This window comes from Stegodyphus dumicola, chromosome 10, assembly GCF_044657685.1.
Source record: "Stegodyphus dumicola isolate Sdum_Otavi_A_Nest chromosome 10, ASM4465768v1".
NCBI classification, from domain to species: domain Eukaryota; kingdom Metazoa; phylum Arthropoda; class Arachnida; order Araneae; family Eresidae; genus Stegodyphus; species Stegodyphus dumicola.
In genome coordinates this window covers 22,061,210-22,079,560 of record NC_140777.1, presented here as the reverse complement: position 1 = coordinate 22,079,560, position 18,351 = coordinate 22,061,210, and the positions used below count along the sequence as shown (strand labels likewise).

General features: G+C 33.3%; 1 protein-coding gene and 1 long non-coding RNA gene across 39 annotated transcripts in view; one reads left to right on the top strand and one right to left on the bottom strand.

Moving 5' to 3' along the window:
- LOC146994913 (uncharacterized) overlaps positions 1 to 18,351 on the top strand; it is a 691,669-nt gene that overhangs the window by 170,769 nt on the left and 502,549 nt on the right. For 27 of the 33 annotated variants that reach the window (XR_015043337.1, XR_015043336.1, XR_015043332.1 and 24 more), the window contains one exon: positions 7,149 to 7,185. The exons of the other annotated variants lie outside the window; for them this stretch is intronic. The gene's annotated coding sequence lies outside the window, so the exon portion shown is untranslated. The remainder of the gene's footprint in view (positions 1 to 7,148; positions 7,186 to 18,351) is intronic. 33 annotated transcript variants of the gene reach the window in all.
- The window catches only part of LOC146994914 (uncharacterized), a 260,019-nt gene that overhangs the window by 104,566 nt on the left and 137,102 nt on the right, over positions 1 to 18,351 (bottom strand). For 3 of the 6 annotated variants that reach the window (XR_015043362.1, XR_015043359.1, XR_015043363.1), the window contains one exon: positions 2,327 to 3,688. The exons of 2 other annotated variants lie outside the window; for them this stretch is intronic. This is a non-coding gene — a long non-coding RNA (uncharacterized LOC146994914). Of the gene's footprint in view, positions 1 to 2,326; positions 3,689 to 7,564; positions 9,051 to 18,351 lie in introns of those variants that run through there. One more of the 6 variants, XR_015043361.1, reaches the window with a different exon arrangement.

Here is an 18,351-nt window from a genome sequence, read left to right as displayed (position 1 = left end):
TTTAAATAGAAACTTAATTGCAACTGATTACATAAAAGTTTTTTTAGTAATAAATTATATTCTGCTCTGACTTATTTTTTTAAATTTTATGTATATGTTCATGTATTGCACGAAAAAACCAACATATTAACTTTACATTTGGCATATCGATTTTTATTAAGACTTGCTTTTTTGCATGTAACCAGGGTTCATAGCGGTCCTTATAAGTGCTTATAAGTCCTTATATTTGAAAATAAAATATAAAGGCCCTTATAGGTGCTTACTTTTTCTTTAAAGCCCTTATTTTTTTGTTTTTAGTGCTTATTTTTTGCTTTTAGTGCTTTTTTTTTAATGAACGCGCTATTTTCCCCCTACCAAAGCCGAAACTAAATAAACAACTTTTCTTAATATTGAATGTCAGGTGGTGAATCATACTCCCGGAAATAGCTTTTCCCCCTTTCTCTGCATTAACATAACCTTTGGTGCGCACAAAGAGTACAGACAGGTGCCCGTCGTTATATTGGTCAAAGAATTGCGAAAGCTGTAGAAAATTTCGGTACATTCGGCATTCTTTTCATCCCACCCAAATACTATACACGTTTAAATTTCTATCCAGATCTTAATAATTTGCATTCTCGTTCCGCTTGGTCAGTTCATATTTGTGTTTATTATGATCATTATGCTTATATTATGAGTATATGTATGAATGTTTATAATAACAGTTGCAGTAACTGCTGAAGTATAGTAAACTTCCAAAAATGGTTGTATTTTAACACAGCGTTTTAGGAATAATACTCGGAATGGCTTAAATAAAGGGAAAGTAATCGAATAGTCAAAATAATTTAGTTTTTTTTGGCCAATACATTATATAGTGCGAAGATTGGGAGGTTCTCCCCTTTCTCCCCAAAATCTCAAATATTGAAACTGTTACAAGTTCGCTGCAAAACAAGCAACGGACTTTTTTTTTTTTTTTTTTTTTTTTGTCACTTTCCAATCTGGATTGAATAGGATTAAAAGTTCTGCGGTCTACCAACCCAAGCGAAGAATGATTCTATTGCGGAAATTTAACGCCGTCTGTTGAAAATTAGAATGAAAAACACCCCAGTTACTCATATTTAGTTCTTTATTCTCCCAATTTCAGCAGCTGTTGATTCCGATTGCGTAATATCACGTAGGGAAGAATTATGGCACACGTATTGTGCAATAACGTTTGCGATATTTCGCAGAGATAATTAATTAATTAATTTTGATGTTCTGTTTGAGATTTGTTTATGAACACTTAAAAGAGTTTTACTGTGCTTGCTAAGCAGAATATTTTTCAGTTCCATTGGTTTATTTTTATATGATTCACATATCAAAATGTCAAAAGCATTTATTTAGCGGAAAAATCTAAAAAGTGGCTACAGTCAACCCCCCCCCCTCCGCTCCTCTTTTTCAAGTTACGCTCAACTGTCCGAATATTCGCCAGTTTCCAAGTATGCGGCTTAGTTAAGCTTTTACTGTTAAAGGATGACTGCATGAAGCAAATTTCTGTCTTCTGATTTCAGAAATGTTCCTCTTTTTTACTTAAATTACTTTGCTTGCAATATCTGTTAAGAGAAAACTGATATACAATGAAAATTTAGAAAATATTCAGAATTTAGATTTAAATTATTTAAATATTAATATGAGTGGAAAAATAAATTGTATTTATTATTAGGTTCCAAGCAAATACAATAAATATGCCTTATTATTATTTATTTTCTCTATTTTGAACTGAAATTTCATCATTAAATCTTGTAATATAGTTTAGTTCTGCATAGTTTTTTTTTTTTTTTCTCTCATTGTAAACTAGTTCTGTAAATTGAACTGTTATTTAAAATTTAAAGGGAAAAAAAAAGTAATTATTTTCCATGGTTGAGGTAATGCTTATTCTCTCTTAATAAATACTGCATTTCTCATATTTTAAATTACAAGTCTAATTAAGGTTATGCAGTTGTGTATAATGTCATTAGACAGGTGCTTATTTTTTTCTTAAAATGTGCTTGAAAAGTGCTTATTTTTTTAACTAAAATGTGGCTATGAACCCTGTGTAACTCATAACGAGAACCAAGGAATATATCATTTTTTGTGCACTGCTTTGCAACTGATATACAGCTCATCAGCAGCTAAACAGTAAAGTGACTGAACTCTGGTAGTTTAGTTAGCCAAGCTAATGGGCAAGTTGTATGATTGTTTTCATGGTATTCCCAATATGTAACGTGGATTCAAACCAGTGTCCTTCAGAAAGACCTCCTTGAAGGCATCTTTTCTTTTAGGCAGATATCTCTCCCATGCTTTTCCATAATTTAAACAAACCCAAATGATGTATGCTGCTAAAAATTTTATTTAAAGTCCATATTTAATAACATTACAAAAATTGCAAATATGGTCCAAGTTAGATCATTTTTAAATGCATATATTTATTTTAATTACACTAATTGTATATATTTATTATATGAATATTTTAAATGTCCATTTTATCATTGATTATTATTAATATATTTATGGGCAACATTTCTTTTTTGATTGTTCTGTCCAATGTATCCTTGATTTTAATTTCACATTTAAATTTTCACACCATAATTTTATAAGTCTTCTGAAATTTAGTCACAATTTCACTCAATTTAACCGCGTAGTTCACAAATGCAGCATAAAAGCTATGTTAATATCAGTCACCAAGGATGTATGGATTAGGTTTTTCATGCATAACCATGAGTTTTTGAGTATCCATAAAACTATTCTGTCATTTTAGAGAATCAATAATACTTTTTATTTCAGTTTAATCATCTCTTTGTGTGTCACACCTGAAATCTTCTCAAATGTTATTGTTTTGTTTATTTCATGCTTATGACTGCATAAGAAGACTTAAGTGAAACAAATGTGTCACAAGCAGTGACACTGAGATGTTATTTCACATATAACTGAGAAGTACAGCACTAATTAGCACTGTAATTGTTAAAGAAAGTATCCTGGCTTGTAAAAAGCTTCGTTGCATGTAATGTGAACTTAATAACTTTATCATTTTAAAAATAAGAAGGGTTTGTGTGTACTTAATTCAATATACAAAGCATGTGAGAGCTAGCTGAAAAAGGCATGCTTTTGTGAATATTTTCTAGGGTAAATAGGCTCATGGAAAACCACGAAAATGTCACAAAATTCACAAAACACATACGAAAAAAATAACCTGCACAACCAGCTCGTTTTTCAGGATTTGAGCCGAGATTGAACTACCACTATTCAGCCTTCTTAACCACTCGTAGGACTAAATATGTAATATGTAATATCATGTAATCAAAAGTTAACTATGTGTTGTGTAACAGGATTGCTTTCTCAAGTATCGAGGTAGGAAATACTTAATCTATTCTTTTTTTTAAGTGTTTGGTCATGGTATTATTCATTACATGTACTTTCCATAATTCATATAGAATATTAATATTTCTACTACAAGTGTCTTTTTTAAATTTTTAAGTGTTTTGCTTGTTGATATTCTCAAAATTGTATCTGATAATTAGTATAATAGGTATAAATACAGTAGACATATATAATCGATCAGGAGTGGCTAAACTTTATGTCAGTGAGAACCACAACTGCATATTTACATCATAGGTGAAGTAGGTTTCAGACAGCAAGAAATGTCGATTCCAAACAATCATTCAGTGACAGTCTTAGTTCAATAAGAGCCATGTGCCTGTAATAAATTAATGAATGCATGACTTTTAATACATCCATTTTACATAAACAGTTTTTCAATGTTATTTTTATCAATTTACTTGTAAACAGTTTAAAGCATTTTATGTTGAAACAACTGCCTGTCTTTCATAGTATATTTGACAGTGCCAATAATTTTCACTATTGAAATTCTATTCAGTAGCATTGTTAAATAAAACTTTTGAAGAGTCATTTGCACTTGGATTCATTACACAAGTAGTGGTTTGCTAATTTTGATGACTTTGAGTATCCATAAAACTATTCTGTCATTTTAGAGAATCAATAATACTTTTTATTTCAGTTTAATCATCTCTTTGTGTGTCACACCTGAAATCTTCTCAAATGTTATTGTTGGAAAAGCATTAACAATATATTATCTGGTTAAAGTTTTAAGCCATAAATATTGTTTTTCTCATAATTTTAGATGACCATACCAATAATAAAAACATTACTTAATTAATTATTTAAAATGCATATTTTGGCAGGTGATGAAGTCAAAATATTTTATCGGTTGGAAACCTCATGATTCTGTGTGCTTAACGCTACGTTAACAGCCATGTTACCAATTATCATTAACCCCTCTCCCGCCATATTTTCTTCCACAAACTAGCATCTGTCACCGAAAACTTCCTTTATTATATGAAAATATTTCTATCTATTTGTTAAAAGTTCATAAATAATAACGTGAAAATACAAAAAAATAATAATAAATAAGTGAAGAATAATTTAAATTGGCAAATGCGAACAATGACGGTGATAATTCAACAAAATGAACGTTAGAGGAATGGTTGCAACCTTCTTACAAGCGAATAGGTTGAATCTGCCGGATTACCAGGTTTGAACTATTATCGCCAAAGTTGGCGATGTTTACATTTGCCGGGTTCTTTGCGGAAGTGTTCCGAAATTCTAATTAGATGTAAACAAATTTCATTTAATAATAATTAAATGCCGTGTAAAGCTTCAAACTTATTTTTTTTTTAACTAATACTTAAAAGATCTAACATTGTGGTTCTCAACCTATTTTGCCCTATTCCACCCCTTTCACCATTGCTAGAAGATCATTCCCATCATGCCCTTCCTTTTCAGTACTTGAAAAATGCATATATATATTTATTTAGATTGCTTTTGAACTTACTTTATAAATTAAACCAAAAAAAGTACAGAAAATGTTGGTATATACCAGGATTCGAATAAAAATAGTTTTTTATATTTATAAACCACAGCTGCCAACTCTGCTTTTTCTTCTGGTCTCCTGGTAGATCACCAAATCTCGATAAACTTGTCTCAGTTGCAACAAACAGGGCGAAAAGAATGACCGGGGTAAGAAACGTTTTTGTTATTATTTTGAAAGGAAAAATCAGTGACAAGATCTTACTTACCATTGTATCATTCATCAAGAAGCGCTTTGTGCTCGACATTTCCAGAAGAAATTTGCAAAGTTATGGAATTCATAATTATATTATTGTTAACCTCATTATTACTACAGCTTTTAATCATCGCCAGTTTAAAGAATTTTTAGTTGAAATGGAGAGCGAGTACTCAGATCTTCTGCTGAATAATAAAGTGCGTTGGTTATCAAGAGGAAATGTTTTGAAATGTTTTGCATCCTTATTAACAGAAGTTAAAGCATTACTCCTTGAAATGAGTGTTTATAATCCAGAACTAATGAATGATCAGTAGATCCAAAAATTTTATTTTATGGTAGACGTTACATCTCATCTAAATCAGCTTAATCAAAAAACTATAGGGAAGAGGTGTGTGTGTGTGTGTGTGATTATGGCAAAGCCTCGAGGGCTATCTGCCTAAGAGGAGGGATGCCTTCATGGAGGACTTTCTAAGGGAAACTGGCTCGTTTTTAACACGTTACACATGGGGAAAACCACGAAAACGCCCATGCAGCCAGCCCGTTCGCGGGATTCGAACCTCCTATAGGGAAGAGGAAACACAATTTTTCTGATGTTGGAAGAAGTTATTTCATTTGAAAGCAAATTATCTCTTTCTGCTCAAGATTTTTGAAGCAGAAACTTTGGTTCACTTTCCAAGCCTGTTGAAACATTCTCAAGAAAATAGATCTAATATTGACATTTGCCATTTCAAAACAACAGTTTTATGACAGAAGTTTTTCTCAGCAGGTTTCAGGAATTCTGAATCAGCAAAGCAACATTAGCCTTTGTTAAAAAACCTCTTAATACTAGTGCAACGGAATTGCATTTCTCTGTTTAATATTCACATTGGCAACTCTGAAATCAATTGCTGAATTTAAAAAAAAAAAAAAAAATTATGAAACTTGAAATTTGAACATTTTAAGTGCTGATGTAGAAACATTGGAGAAAAATAAATGTGTGCTTAGTTCACAGCACAAGTAATCTGGAGAAGGAAAACATGTGGAATAATATTATTCCCGACTCATGTAATCAGCTTAAAAAACTAACGTTTGATGTTTTTCTTATTCGAGTCTACATATTCATACGATCAATAATTTTCAAGCATGAACTTTTTGTCAAGAGTAAATAGAGAAGTCATCTTATTCATGAAAACTTGTAATAAGGCTTAAAACGAAAAACAACATACAAAATGCAAACTTTTCAAGAAGATGCAAGGCCATTGTTTACATTAGTGTTTTGTTAGTCATTATTGCGATTCAAGTTTTTCAATATATTGCAATTCTCTTTTATCAATAAAATAGTATCGTTATTAAGTATAATATCAAGTTTTATTCGACATATATATATAGTTTAACTAAGACTTAAAAACTGAAATATTGAGTTAATTTTAGGGAGTGTTGTGGAGCGAAAAAAGATGTAGTGTTGAGAAAGGTATAAGATGGTTTGGACATATGCAGAGAATGAATGGAAGAAGATACTTGAAAAGAGAATACAAGTATTAATAAATACAGTGCTGAACTGTTGATAATTGACTCTGTTGACTAATGAGTTTGCCTTCACTGGCCAAAGGGATATAAAACTGAACTGAGAGCAAATTGTGTGCCATCTCAAACCTTTTCTGCTGCATGTACTATGCCCTAAAAGGCTGAATTGTTATTATGCCCAACAGTGTTATGTTGTTATATGTAAAGATTTTAAACAATTATTTTTTTGTAACTGTTTCTGAAATTATTAACTTAGTGTTTTATGTTCAGTTTCAGCAGTTTTCTTAGTGTTGATTAAAGAGTTACTGTTTATTACATTTGCTATTCCTTATTACTGCACTAAAGGCTATGATTCTGTATACATTAATTAGCAGCATGTTTAAATTCTTAGTTAAAGGTCTTCAATTTAGTTTCATAATTATTTATTGTATACCTTCTTCATATTCATCTTAAATTTCAGAAGAAATTTACTTCCCAGTTTAGTCCTTTGAAGCAACTTATATGTAAATATTGTATAGCATATTCTGTTATGTACTGACTATTGAAATGCATTTTTATTTCTTTTTTGCAGGACATTTTGCAGTTTGAAGTCTCTATGTACTACTGAGGTAAAAAAATTCTTTTATATCTAATCTGAAAATGAAATATTTTTTCATAGGCAATAAATTCAGTTCTTGACAACTGCATTCTAAATTAGAATTTTAAGCACATGTGAGAAAACAGGAAAGTGCTTTCCAGTATTTAATTTTAAAAAAAGTTGAATTTTTATTTTCAGAAATCATCTTAAATTTATTTAATAAAGATCATGGCAAATGATTCCAAAATTTTTGGTGCATGTTTTACTTGTCCCCAGAACTTTCTGAGTTGTCCTGCTGTGGATAATTTCTACATAACCACTGAATTTCTGTGATTCTGATTAATTCAGGCTCCTAAGAACTTGATGTTTGTGTCATTATTTGATTTTTAGGAAAGTGATTATTCTAAACCTCATGTTTATAAAAAAATTTACTGTAGTTTGAAAATATGAGGCTTGGATGATAATATCAGCGACTCTTTTAAATATAAGCTACAACTTGCTTAAAAGTATCTTATGCAGTTAATGCCACTAGATACCTTTCAACATAAAAAACATCTTCAGAATTATTTTTATTTCTTGCATTTGCTGCAAACATGAAAGAAAAGAAAAATCTTATAATTAAATTTTGTTGCTGTTAAACATTTCTGTAGTAGAAGATAAGCATGTTTAATTTATAATACTTTTTATGTATTGTTTGACATATTTAGAAGTATTAAATATGTATATGATGCACAATTTTGAAATCTACAAAATAAATTTTGTTGTATATAAAATTTAATTATAAATATTGAAGTAAAATAACAGACAATAACATTGCAAAATTAAAAATTTACTCTTACAAACACTTCAAAAAAGTGAGAATAAAATGCATTAAAAATTTAAGCAATATTTTTTATAATTTAAAAAAGTATCTCTTCATATAGTATTAATAAATACAGTACAAAGTTCGAAATCCGCACTAGCCGATTCCGGATTTGGGATATTTCCAAATCCTGTGGGGGGCTGTAAAGTAATGTTGCTTTCTTACATTAAATTCAAACAAATAAATTTGTAACAAGTTTTTATTTTTAAGCAATAATATAATCACCCTCGTTATCAGCAACCTTTTGCCATCTAGTATGCAGATTTCAATCCCAGATCAATAAAAATCAATTGGTTTTTGAGTAAAATATCTCAAGATGGCATTTTGGACATCATCAAAATTTTGAAATTTTTTGTTACTAAGAAAATGTTGTAGGGATTGGAATAAATGGAAATCCGAGGGTGCGATATCGGGCGAATATGGTGGGTGAGGCAGTACCTCCCACCCCAATTCATTATGTTTTTCCAGTGTTCGTCTTGCACAGTCGTGTTGCAGAATGACGCCTTTTCCGTTGACAATCGCCGGATATTTTCCAATTAAAGATTGGTTCACTAGATCCAATTGTTCAGAATAAAGGTCTACATTAACAGTTTTTCCAGATTTCAGCAATTCAAAATGAACAATTCCACGAATACTCCACCAAATACCCAGAAGTGCCTTTTCGGGATGTAAACCCTTTGTAACCCCTATTAAAACTGCCTTTTGAGTTTTGGATTATCATATAGGACTTATTTTTCTGTCTCCACTAATCAAGCGATCAAAAAATGGTTCTGTATGGTGCCGTTGAAGCAATACATTGCGTGTGATGGATAGGTTGGCCTTGTTCTCTTCGGACAGATTATGGGGGACTCAAACACCTGCTTTGCTTATTTTTCCATTCTGCTTTAAATGTTTTTGGTCGACCAAGGTTGGTCAAGAGTGTTTGACAGTTCCTCGATTGTTTGACATTGATTTGCGTCCACTTCTGCCCTTAGCATGTTGTTGTCTATCGTTGTTGTCGACATGCGTAGAAACGACATTACTTTTTGGTCCCCCTAATAATAGATCATCAATTTAAATCTGGTAAGATGGCATGCAGAAATTATACAATTAAAATTATGAAATTGTAATTTATGAAATAAAGAACAATTATGATCTAAAGGGTATCAAAATTTACAAAAGAAAGCTTAATATTTGTTTACTTTATTAAACATTTCGTTCAATGCAAGTTGTTTAAGATGCTCCCACAAAAAATTCAAAAAGTTCCTTTTTCTTTTTTCTTGTGTCATATACAGTGGACTTTCCAATGCCATACTCCTCACATAATTTTAAGACGAATATGCCTGTATGCATTTTTTGCAGCAATTCCACATTTTGTTTAATGGACTTCTAAACATGGTTTCGCTTTGTAGATCCCTTTTATAACTCCAGAATTGGAAACTCTTTTCGACATAATCGAAAGTTCAAGCTTAGTTTTTATAAAATTTCTGTAATAATAACAGTCTGCGAAAATTAATAAACTGGGTCAAATTAGAAGGTCAGGGAGCAGCGCAGTCTGCTACATTAATTTAAAATGCCTTAGAATCAGTAATGATAATTTTAGCCTAACTTAATAGCGTGTGTTATACGTTATTGTCTATGTATCACAAGATTGGCAACGAAACCCAAGTGGTTTCGCTAAATTTTGTCTTGCTCCTATAGCGTTCTGAATTAAGCCTGAATTGTAATAGTTTAGTTTTTTACTATACCTACGTTTATTTCTTGCACATGCTTCAAACTAATATGAGTCCTGAATAAATAAACTCCCACATATATACTTAAGGCTTTATCTAGGGCTGGCGCTTGAAACCGCCTGGTATCGCCTCTACAGGTCCTAAATTCTGCTGCAAAGCGCTTTTGTAAGTTCTAAATTTTAACCATGCCTAAACTTTGGATCCCAGTGCTTTCCCTAAATCATAAATACTTCTCATCCCTTAATTTTGACACTCGGTGCTTTCCCAAATTCCAAAAATTTCAACTTCCCTAAATTCTGCCGTCCAATACACACATATCTATAGTGCAGGACGGGTTTAAAAATTTTGCTTTTAATTTTTAGCCTATTATTATGTTTTTTTTTATATGTATGTATATAGGCATAAATAAATGCAACAAAATAAAGAACAAGGTTATAAGGTATTTCTCCCGCCTTCCTAGCATCCCTTCGTGGTATAGTGGTTCTGCATGCTGAGCCGGTATTGTCAGAGGTCCGTGGTTCGATTCCCAGCAAAGGCGTTGTTAATTTTTCATCTTGCCTGCTTCCAGAAAAAAATACCTAATGTCTCTAAAGTGGCGCCCGAACTAAAAGGGTGTTTCATGAGGATTCTCTGCGCCCAGGATTTGGCGATTGGGTCCCCTAAAAACCTCAGTCGCCCTTTCAAAAGGGGAGTATGTAAGGTATTTCTCGTGCCTTCCTAGCATCCCTTCATGGTGTAGTGGTTCTGCACGCTGAGCCGGTATTGTCAGAGGTCCGTGGTTCGATTCCCGGCGAAGGCTCTGTTAATTTTCATTTTGCCTGATTCCGGAAAAAAATACCTAATGTCTCTACCAGGTATAAAATATCAAAGAAAAAAATCTTAAATATACAATGTTCATTAATGTATGTATATGTATATAATATCAATATAAATGTTAGGTTCTGAAGCAATTAGAAAATTTTTAATTACGCATACACACACATATATATATACATTTTATAAGCATATATAAAATAAAGCGATTTTTAAATTACTTATATGGTTTGTTGTGGTTTATTTAAATATAGCAAAGCACTCGACGGCTATCTGCCTAAGGGTAAGGATGCCTCTGTAGAGGACTTTCTAAGCAAAACTGGATCGTATATGCGTTATACATGGGGAAAACCACGTAAACGCCCATACAACATGAAAATGGATTGTCTGGTCCGCACTTCTTAAGCAGAAGTATCACCAGAGCCAATAGGCTAAGGAAATTTTCAATTTTGGAGCAAGAGCTCAAAGATCAAATAATGCCAATTAGAATTTTTGAAAGACCTAGTTAGAATTTTGAGGTCTTCTGACTAGGAGATGTGTTGGCCTCGCCAACGTCTTTATTGAAAAAATACATTACATAGCATGTTTTTATATTTACAAAACAAATTATTTTTTGAACATAAATTGAGTTATACAATGCAACATAGAATGATAGGAAGAACAAAGTAAAGAATCAATATTAAGTATTACAATAATTAAATGATTAATAACATGGCAAATAAAAGTACAAAGATATTACATGATACGATTGAATTTACAAGTACAGATCTAATTCATTGTGATATGAGTATTCCAATATAAGTACAATAATATTATATAATACAATCAATTTATAAGTACAGATCTGATTCATTATGGTATATGTATTCCATAAAACTTGATAACAAAGATCGTCCCTTGTCGTTCTTAATTAGTTGTTTTAGAGTTTCTAAAGTTATATTTTGTTTGAAAATTTCTCTACGTTTTGTTGATACACTGGAACAGTCTATAATCATATGAAGTGCATCTGCGGATTCACTACCACATTGACACTTGCATGTAGATTCCTTTAGTTTGAATCTGTTAATATAAATCGGAAAGGCTCCGTGATTAGTGATAACTTGATTTAAAAAAAATCACTGAAATGCCGTTTCTCCGAAACATTCGGTAGAAGTGTGAACGTTTGTCGTCCTGATGCTATTACTCATAGGGATCTTGCAGTCTAGGTACGTGTTCAAGTAAATCCCTTGTTTGGCTAGCTCGTCGGCTTTTTCATTGCCGGCAGTGCCTTGGTGTCCTCTTATCCAATGAAGCTTTGCTTTTGTAAAAGCCAGTAATTTCTTTATGGCGATAATGTTGGTTTATATATATAAAAGATATTGTATTTATGGATAGACTTTAAAACAGCCTGGCTATCCGAATATATATGCGCAGGACTGGGGTGTGATTTTAACCATAGTAATGCCGACTTTAATGCTAAAGTTTCAGCTTGATATACTGTACTAGTCTTATCCAGTTTAAACATAAATTGATCGTGACAAACTCCATTCATGAAGGAACAGAAGCCAGCTCCAGTGCCGTCTTCACTTTTTGAACCGTCCGTATAAATTTCTAAACCTTTATTGATTGGAGGCTTGTTGTCCCATCTGAAGACTTGAATATGAGCTGGATGAGAATGCCATTTAGGTACTGGGAATTCAATCTGATCCCGTGAAAGTTCTAAGTCCTCGTATTTAAAGTCAGTCCATCCTCGTTTGGTACGTTGGATGATGCTTTCCATGTCCAATTTAAGATCAAGCGGCATAATTCCAGCAATCACTTGAAGAGCTGCAGTAGGGGCAGTCTTATAGCTTTTGGTCATTGCAAGAAGTGCTATGCGTTGTATAGAGTTTGTTTTGTTTCGCATTTTTACCGTAGGTGGGTACCACCAGGCAGGACATGTGTATACTATGGTACGCTCTATTGCACGTTTATAAAGTTCTTTCAGAACTGGTTTGGGCATCCCAAGTAATCTAAGAAGATTGTTCATTATTTTACAAACTTTAGATTTAATATAATCTAGATGAGGTAGCCAGGTAAGGCATTCATCTATGACTATTCCAAGATATTGAATGGATTTTTGTTGCTTAATGGTATGATCGTTCATCTTTATTGTCGGTGCTGAATAGGCTGCACCACGCTTTTTGATTGCTATAAACATAGACTTTGACTTTTCGGGAGAGAATTGAAGTTTGCACTTGAGTGCCCATTCTGATAGTTTTTGAAGCGCCAACTTTGCCTTGGTTTGAATTTGCATATGCATAGATCCTGTTACTAGGAGTGAAACGTCGTCCGCATAAGCTTGGATGTGGATTCCATCTTCAAATTCGAGTTTTAAAGCTATATTCATTACTATATTCCAGAATAGTGGTCCAGAGTTGGATCCTTGTACACATCCTTTTTCTTGTTTTATGGAGTATTGAACATTATTTATTTCATAGATTATATGTCTATTATCCAATAAACTTTCAATAACTTTATAAATATTTAGAGGACATCCCAGATTGCGGAGTTCCTGTAGTAGGAACGGCCACCAAATATTGTTGAATGCACTCTTGATATCCAAAGAGATAACGTTGGTGTAATTATCATTACGTCGGTTTGCTTCTATTTGTGAGACTATGTTGTCCTTGATGGCATCTGCTGAGCATTTTCCCGCCGTGAAGCCATATTGTTGTTCACTTAATTTGGAATTCGATACTAAGAAATAAGTCAATCTGTTAGTGATTAATTTATCATAGACTTTACTCCATGCGTTAAGCAAGCAAATAGGGCGGTAAGCATCAGGAAGCTCACCATTTTTTCCTTCTTTTGAGAATAATACTAATTTCGCTGTCTTCCAGCAGTTAGGAAATATTCCTCGACGGAAGAGTTCATTAAGTAACGCTACTTGTAATTGTGGGTTAGCATAGAAAACTTCAGCTATAATTTCTTTAGATATATTGTCCATTCCAGGTGCTTTGCCTGGATTGAGGGATTTGATAGCATTTTCCACTTCTGGAATCGTAAACGGAACATCATTTATTGAATTATATGGATTCCTTAAGTTGTTACGAATTGTCGTATGAAACTCCGTGTCTTCGCTGATTATATCTTTAGGAAAGTGGTAATCCATTAGGAAACGTATAGTTTCTTCTATTGTGGAAGTCTTGGTTTTATCTGGTTTGAGTAACGCTTTTAATTGTAGAGGGGATTGCATAGTCCCCTTAGCAATGTCATAGTGTACCCCGAAGGGTGAACTAGGACTTAGACGCTCCAGATATCTTTTCCAGGTTGTTCTTTTGGCTTGCATAAGCTTTCTTTTATAGAGAGCAAGGTCTTTTTCATAGACTTGCTTATAGTGTGCCCTTAGTTCGTCATCATGAATACATTTGTGATAACGCTTTCTCAAAGCGAGGATTCTTTTTCGTAATATTGAGAGTTCCGGGGTCCACCAAGGGACACCTTTGTGTTGAGTTTTAACATATTTTCCCTTGGCGTGGGTTGCCAAGTCACAGTATTCCTGTATTTTCTGAGTCCACTTAATTATAAGTTGATTAAGATCAACTGTATCTTTAGGCAAGTATGATTCCATTGAACCAAAAAAGTGACCAATTTTTGCCTTCAGTAAGAGCCAATCCATTTGTGTAAGTTTATATTTGACTCTTTGAGTTGAGCTAGAATGTTGATACGTAATTTCAAAAGAGATATAACAATGATCACTTAAAGTGATACAGTCCATAACTTTCCAATTATGAATGAAAGACGTGGAAGAGATTGATCTGGAAGCTGTAATATCAATCCAGCTCTTTCCCCTTGTGCAGTTGTAGGTAGGGGGGACCATCCGGATCGTTTTCAACAGCCAGTCTATGCATTGTTAAGAATTCTCTAAGTGTGCGTTTTCTGGGATCCTTGAAGGGGGAGCCCCAGAGCACACTTTTCGCGTTTAAGTCGCCAAGGAGAAGAAGATCATGTTGATCGTCAAAGTAACGTTCAGCTAAGTTTAACAGAGTAGTTAAATCTGTTAAGTCCGTTATAGGTTGAGTATAACAGTTAAAAATGGTTATTGTCCTATGTTCAATCTTTAATGTAATAACATTTAAAGTAGAAGAAGCGTAAGTATTCAGAACCGTAAGTCGTGGGTTAACCACCACTGTGGCTGTTTTGGGGTGGTCATTTGGAGAAAAAATGTTTGAGTCGGAAAGCCAGACGGCTTGTCATTGATACAGTATGGTTCTTGAATAAAAATCAAGTCGTATTCAAAGATACAAGTCTTTAGTTGTGCTGTTGCGACATGTGATCTCGCTAAATTAATTTGCAACGCTTTTATATTTTGAATAAGTTCTCTAGCCATAATTGATTTTTCTTCGAAGATCTTCAATTTCTAGCTGTCTGCTAGGACAGTCTTTTGAGAAACTTGAGTGCTGCTCGTCAAGGTGCTTATCACTATTCGCATTTCTTTCTGCACAATGAATACATCTTTGGTAGTTATTGTCACAATTTTTGTGGGAATGTCCCACTTCTCCACAATGTCCACATGCCTCTTCTGTTTGGCATTGTTTAGAAATATGTCGGTATTGGCAGCATTTAAAACACTGCGTTGGTCTGATGTATTCTCTTAAATTGAAACGTTCCCAATTAACGCACAGTTTGCGTAACTTAGTAAGTGTTTGAAAACCTCCGGTGAGGTTTCACAAACCCAATGATTTCTGTTCTTATGCTTGATAGGAAATTTAACCTGTAGGCCATCACCATCGATGCCTTCGTTTTGGGCTAAAATGGCTTCCTTAAGTTCTTTCTTAGTCAAGTCCCTTGGAATATCATATATTATAATTTTAGGAAGCCTACGTGTAGGACGAACAATTTGTAGGTCCTTTTTAAGTTCTGGTACAGTATTTATTTCATTTTCTAGCGTCTCTATGTCTTCCGCTTTATTGGTCTCTATTAAGAGACCACCTTTTGCCTCATTTTTAAGTCTTTTCACTCCAATGTGGAGCTTTGTGGGATCAATAGTTTTTAAGAGCTTCTTTCTGATGTTGTCTGGTTTATCCCCTTCATTTGTGGGGTATAAAATAGTGACATGTTGTTTATCTGGTTTTCTCCATGTTTTGGATCGGTCACGAGCTGGACGTTTAAGTACGTCCGCATAAGAGTCTTTAATGTTTGGCGTTTGATGAATTTGTCCTTCCATGTGTGCCATCTCGACACACTGTTCAGTTAGAAGGTTGAACATCAATTGAAATTGATGTCGAATATCAGCGGCTACTGCCTTGTTTATGCCAGAATATGCCAGAATTTGTCAATATTGTCTCTAAGGTGGCAATATATGCCTGTCCTTCTTTGAGAATGTCTTTAGAACTCATTTTGATGTAGGTAGAGTTATTCAACGCTTAACTAAATAAGATGCACTGGGTCTGTAGACCGACCTGGTACCCTGGGGTTCACACCAAGTCAGTAAGTAGTAGGCACTTTTGCTCAGGCTTTCGACCCTCCTTGGAGAGGGAGCCCCCCGACCTTGCCAAGGTACCCGAGCACTGGGAAAGCACGAATGAACAGGTGAAACAAATATTCAAAATTATATCAATTTTGCACATTAATATCGCATTTCAATCGCATACAAATCGTATTTCTAATCGCTTTGCCCGGGGAGCGTAAACGCCCATACAGCCATTCCGTTCACTGGAATGCGAACTCCGGACCGAACTATCACTGTTTAGCGGCTTTACCACTCAGACGCTAATGAACCTTCTCCTCACATATACATGCATATATATATTATAATATTTACATGTAGAACATATGTTATGGTGAAATACCGAAATCTGGAGAATGTCGACTTTCACCGGTGAATGTTGAACATATAAGAATATATTTCTTCTCCGTAATTCAGTCACGAAAAAAAGCACTTGAGACTTAAAATAAGAACTTAAAACACACAGTACATTGAAAATGAGAAAGGAAAATAATAGAAGTTAAAAACTTACTTAATTATACAGTGCGTTCTAAATGAGAAAATAAAATAATAGTAATAAAAAGCTTACTAAATTATGTGACTCAAATCTTATTTATTGCAACAACTTAAACTATTATGACTTCTTATGAACTCTCTTTTCGACCTACACCAGAGCATATCTGTGATTGTCGACATAACACCGGTGAGGGTCCGAATGTACAAGAATGTAATGCAATATTCGATCTTTCACCGATGTATGTGGTAAATGTTGTCATTCTCCGGTGAAAGTCGATATCCTCCAATTTCGGTGTTTCACGGTAACATATACGTACACATTAAATTATTAAATTATATTTGCATGTCGATAAATTATATTTACAGGTTGATCATTGATAAAAAATTATAAAATATTGTACGGAATTACTTCGCTTCCTAGATTTTTCGTAAGCTTCATCATATTTCTAAAACAGAATCTAAGTGGTGATCCCATTTGCAAGCTGTTTATATATCTTATTTTTTCTGCACTGAATTATATTTAGAGAATTATTTCACATGATTATAGCTGAAAATGCAGTTTTATAAATGAAGAATTTAAAGGCAAGAAGAGAATTAGGTCCTTTTCTAATTATTCTTGAAGCATTTAAATTAAGAAAAACAAATGGCAGATTAATAGAGATCACTGAAATAAAGTGCTCACAGAGGACAGATTAATATGCAAATAAATTTTAGTTTTCATTAAGTAAAACAGAATTCATCTGGCTTCTGTGAGAAAGGAATCAATCCAAGAAACTATTTTTCTATTTTCGCAATCATAATTTTTTAAAAAAATATTCAAAGAATTCATATTCAAACATTGCAGTCTATTATAATCAGTAATAATTACCTAAAATGCAATTTTAATCAATATTAATTCTCATTTTCTCTTTGATAACCCCTCTTTAGAGTTAAATAGCAGTCACAGCATTTTTCGGCTACATTTTCCTTTATAATATGCTTACGTTTTCATTTACAACTTTTAATACTCTGGGAAAATTTCAGTATGAGAACCCAGAAAATTATTCTTAGTGATGCTAAGATTATTGATCATTGTCATGCCGCTGTGCTTCAAAAGAAATCCTATTGTTTAAAGGTTCATATCCTTAACCTTCCGACGTTCATATCCTGGCCTTAACATTACATTCATATCCTGACCTAAAAATAAAAGCTGCGAGTCAGAATTAAAGGGGTTGCTCATAGGCAACCTTAGTTAAAAAGAAGTTAGAGGAAATGTTAATCAATGCATAATATTATCTTTTGAATTAAACACTAACACACTATTTGATCAAGTTCAAATAGAAAACAGATATTCGGCATTTGATTTGAAAACAGATTAGACTTGCAAACAGATATTCGGCATTTGTAAAGAAAATAAGGATGAATCAATATGAGTTTGTTTTCTGATTGCAAAACCATCTTAAGATACTATCGGATTTAATCTTTAAATTATTCCAATAATATTCAGAATAGTTGGGGAGCCACTATTCTTAACTAAAATTCACTAACGCAAATCGTATTTTGGGTTGAAATGATTTTCATTAATTACGTTTTAGAATCTATTAGGTTATTTTTTTATAATACGCCGAGAGGTATTTTTGAAAATGAGCAATGCCTTTTGCCAGGACTCGAACCTGAACCTCTCGAATACGCGCCTAGTGTGCTAACCGTCACACCACAAAGGCATACTGGAAGGAGAGAGAAAATACATTATCCCTTTTAAAGGGCAAATGGAAATTAGGAAACCCGATCGTTAAATCCTGGTTGTGAAGAATCATCGTTCACAACATTTTAGTTCGAGCGCCACTGTAGAGTCATTAGGTTATT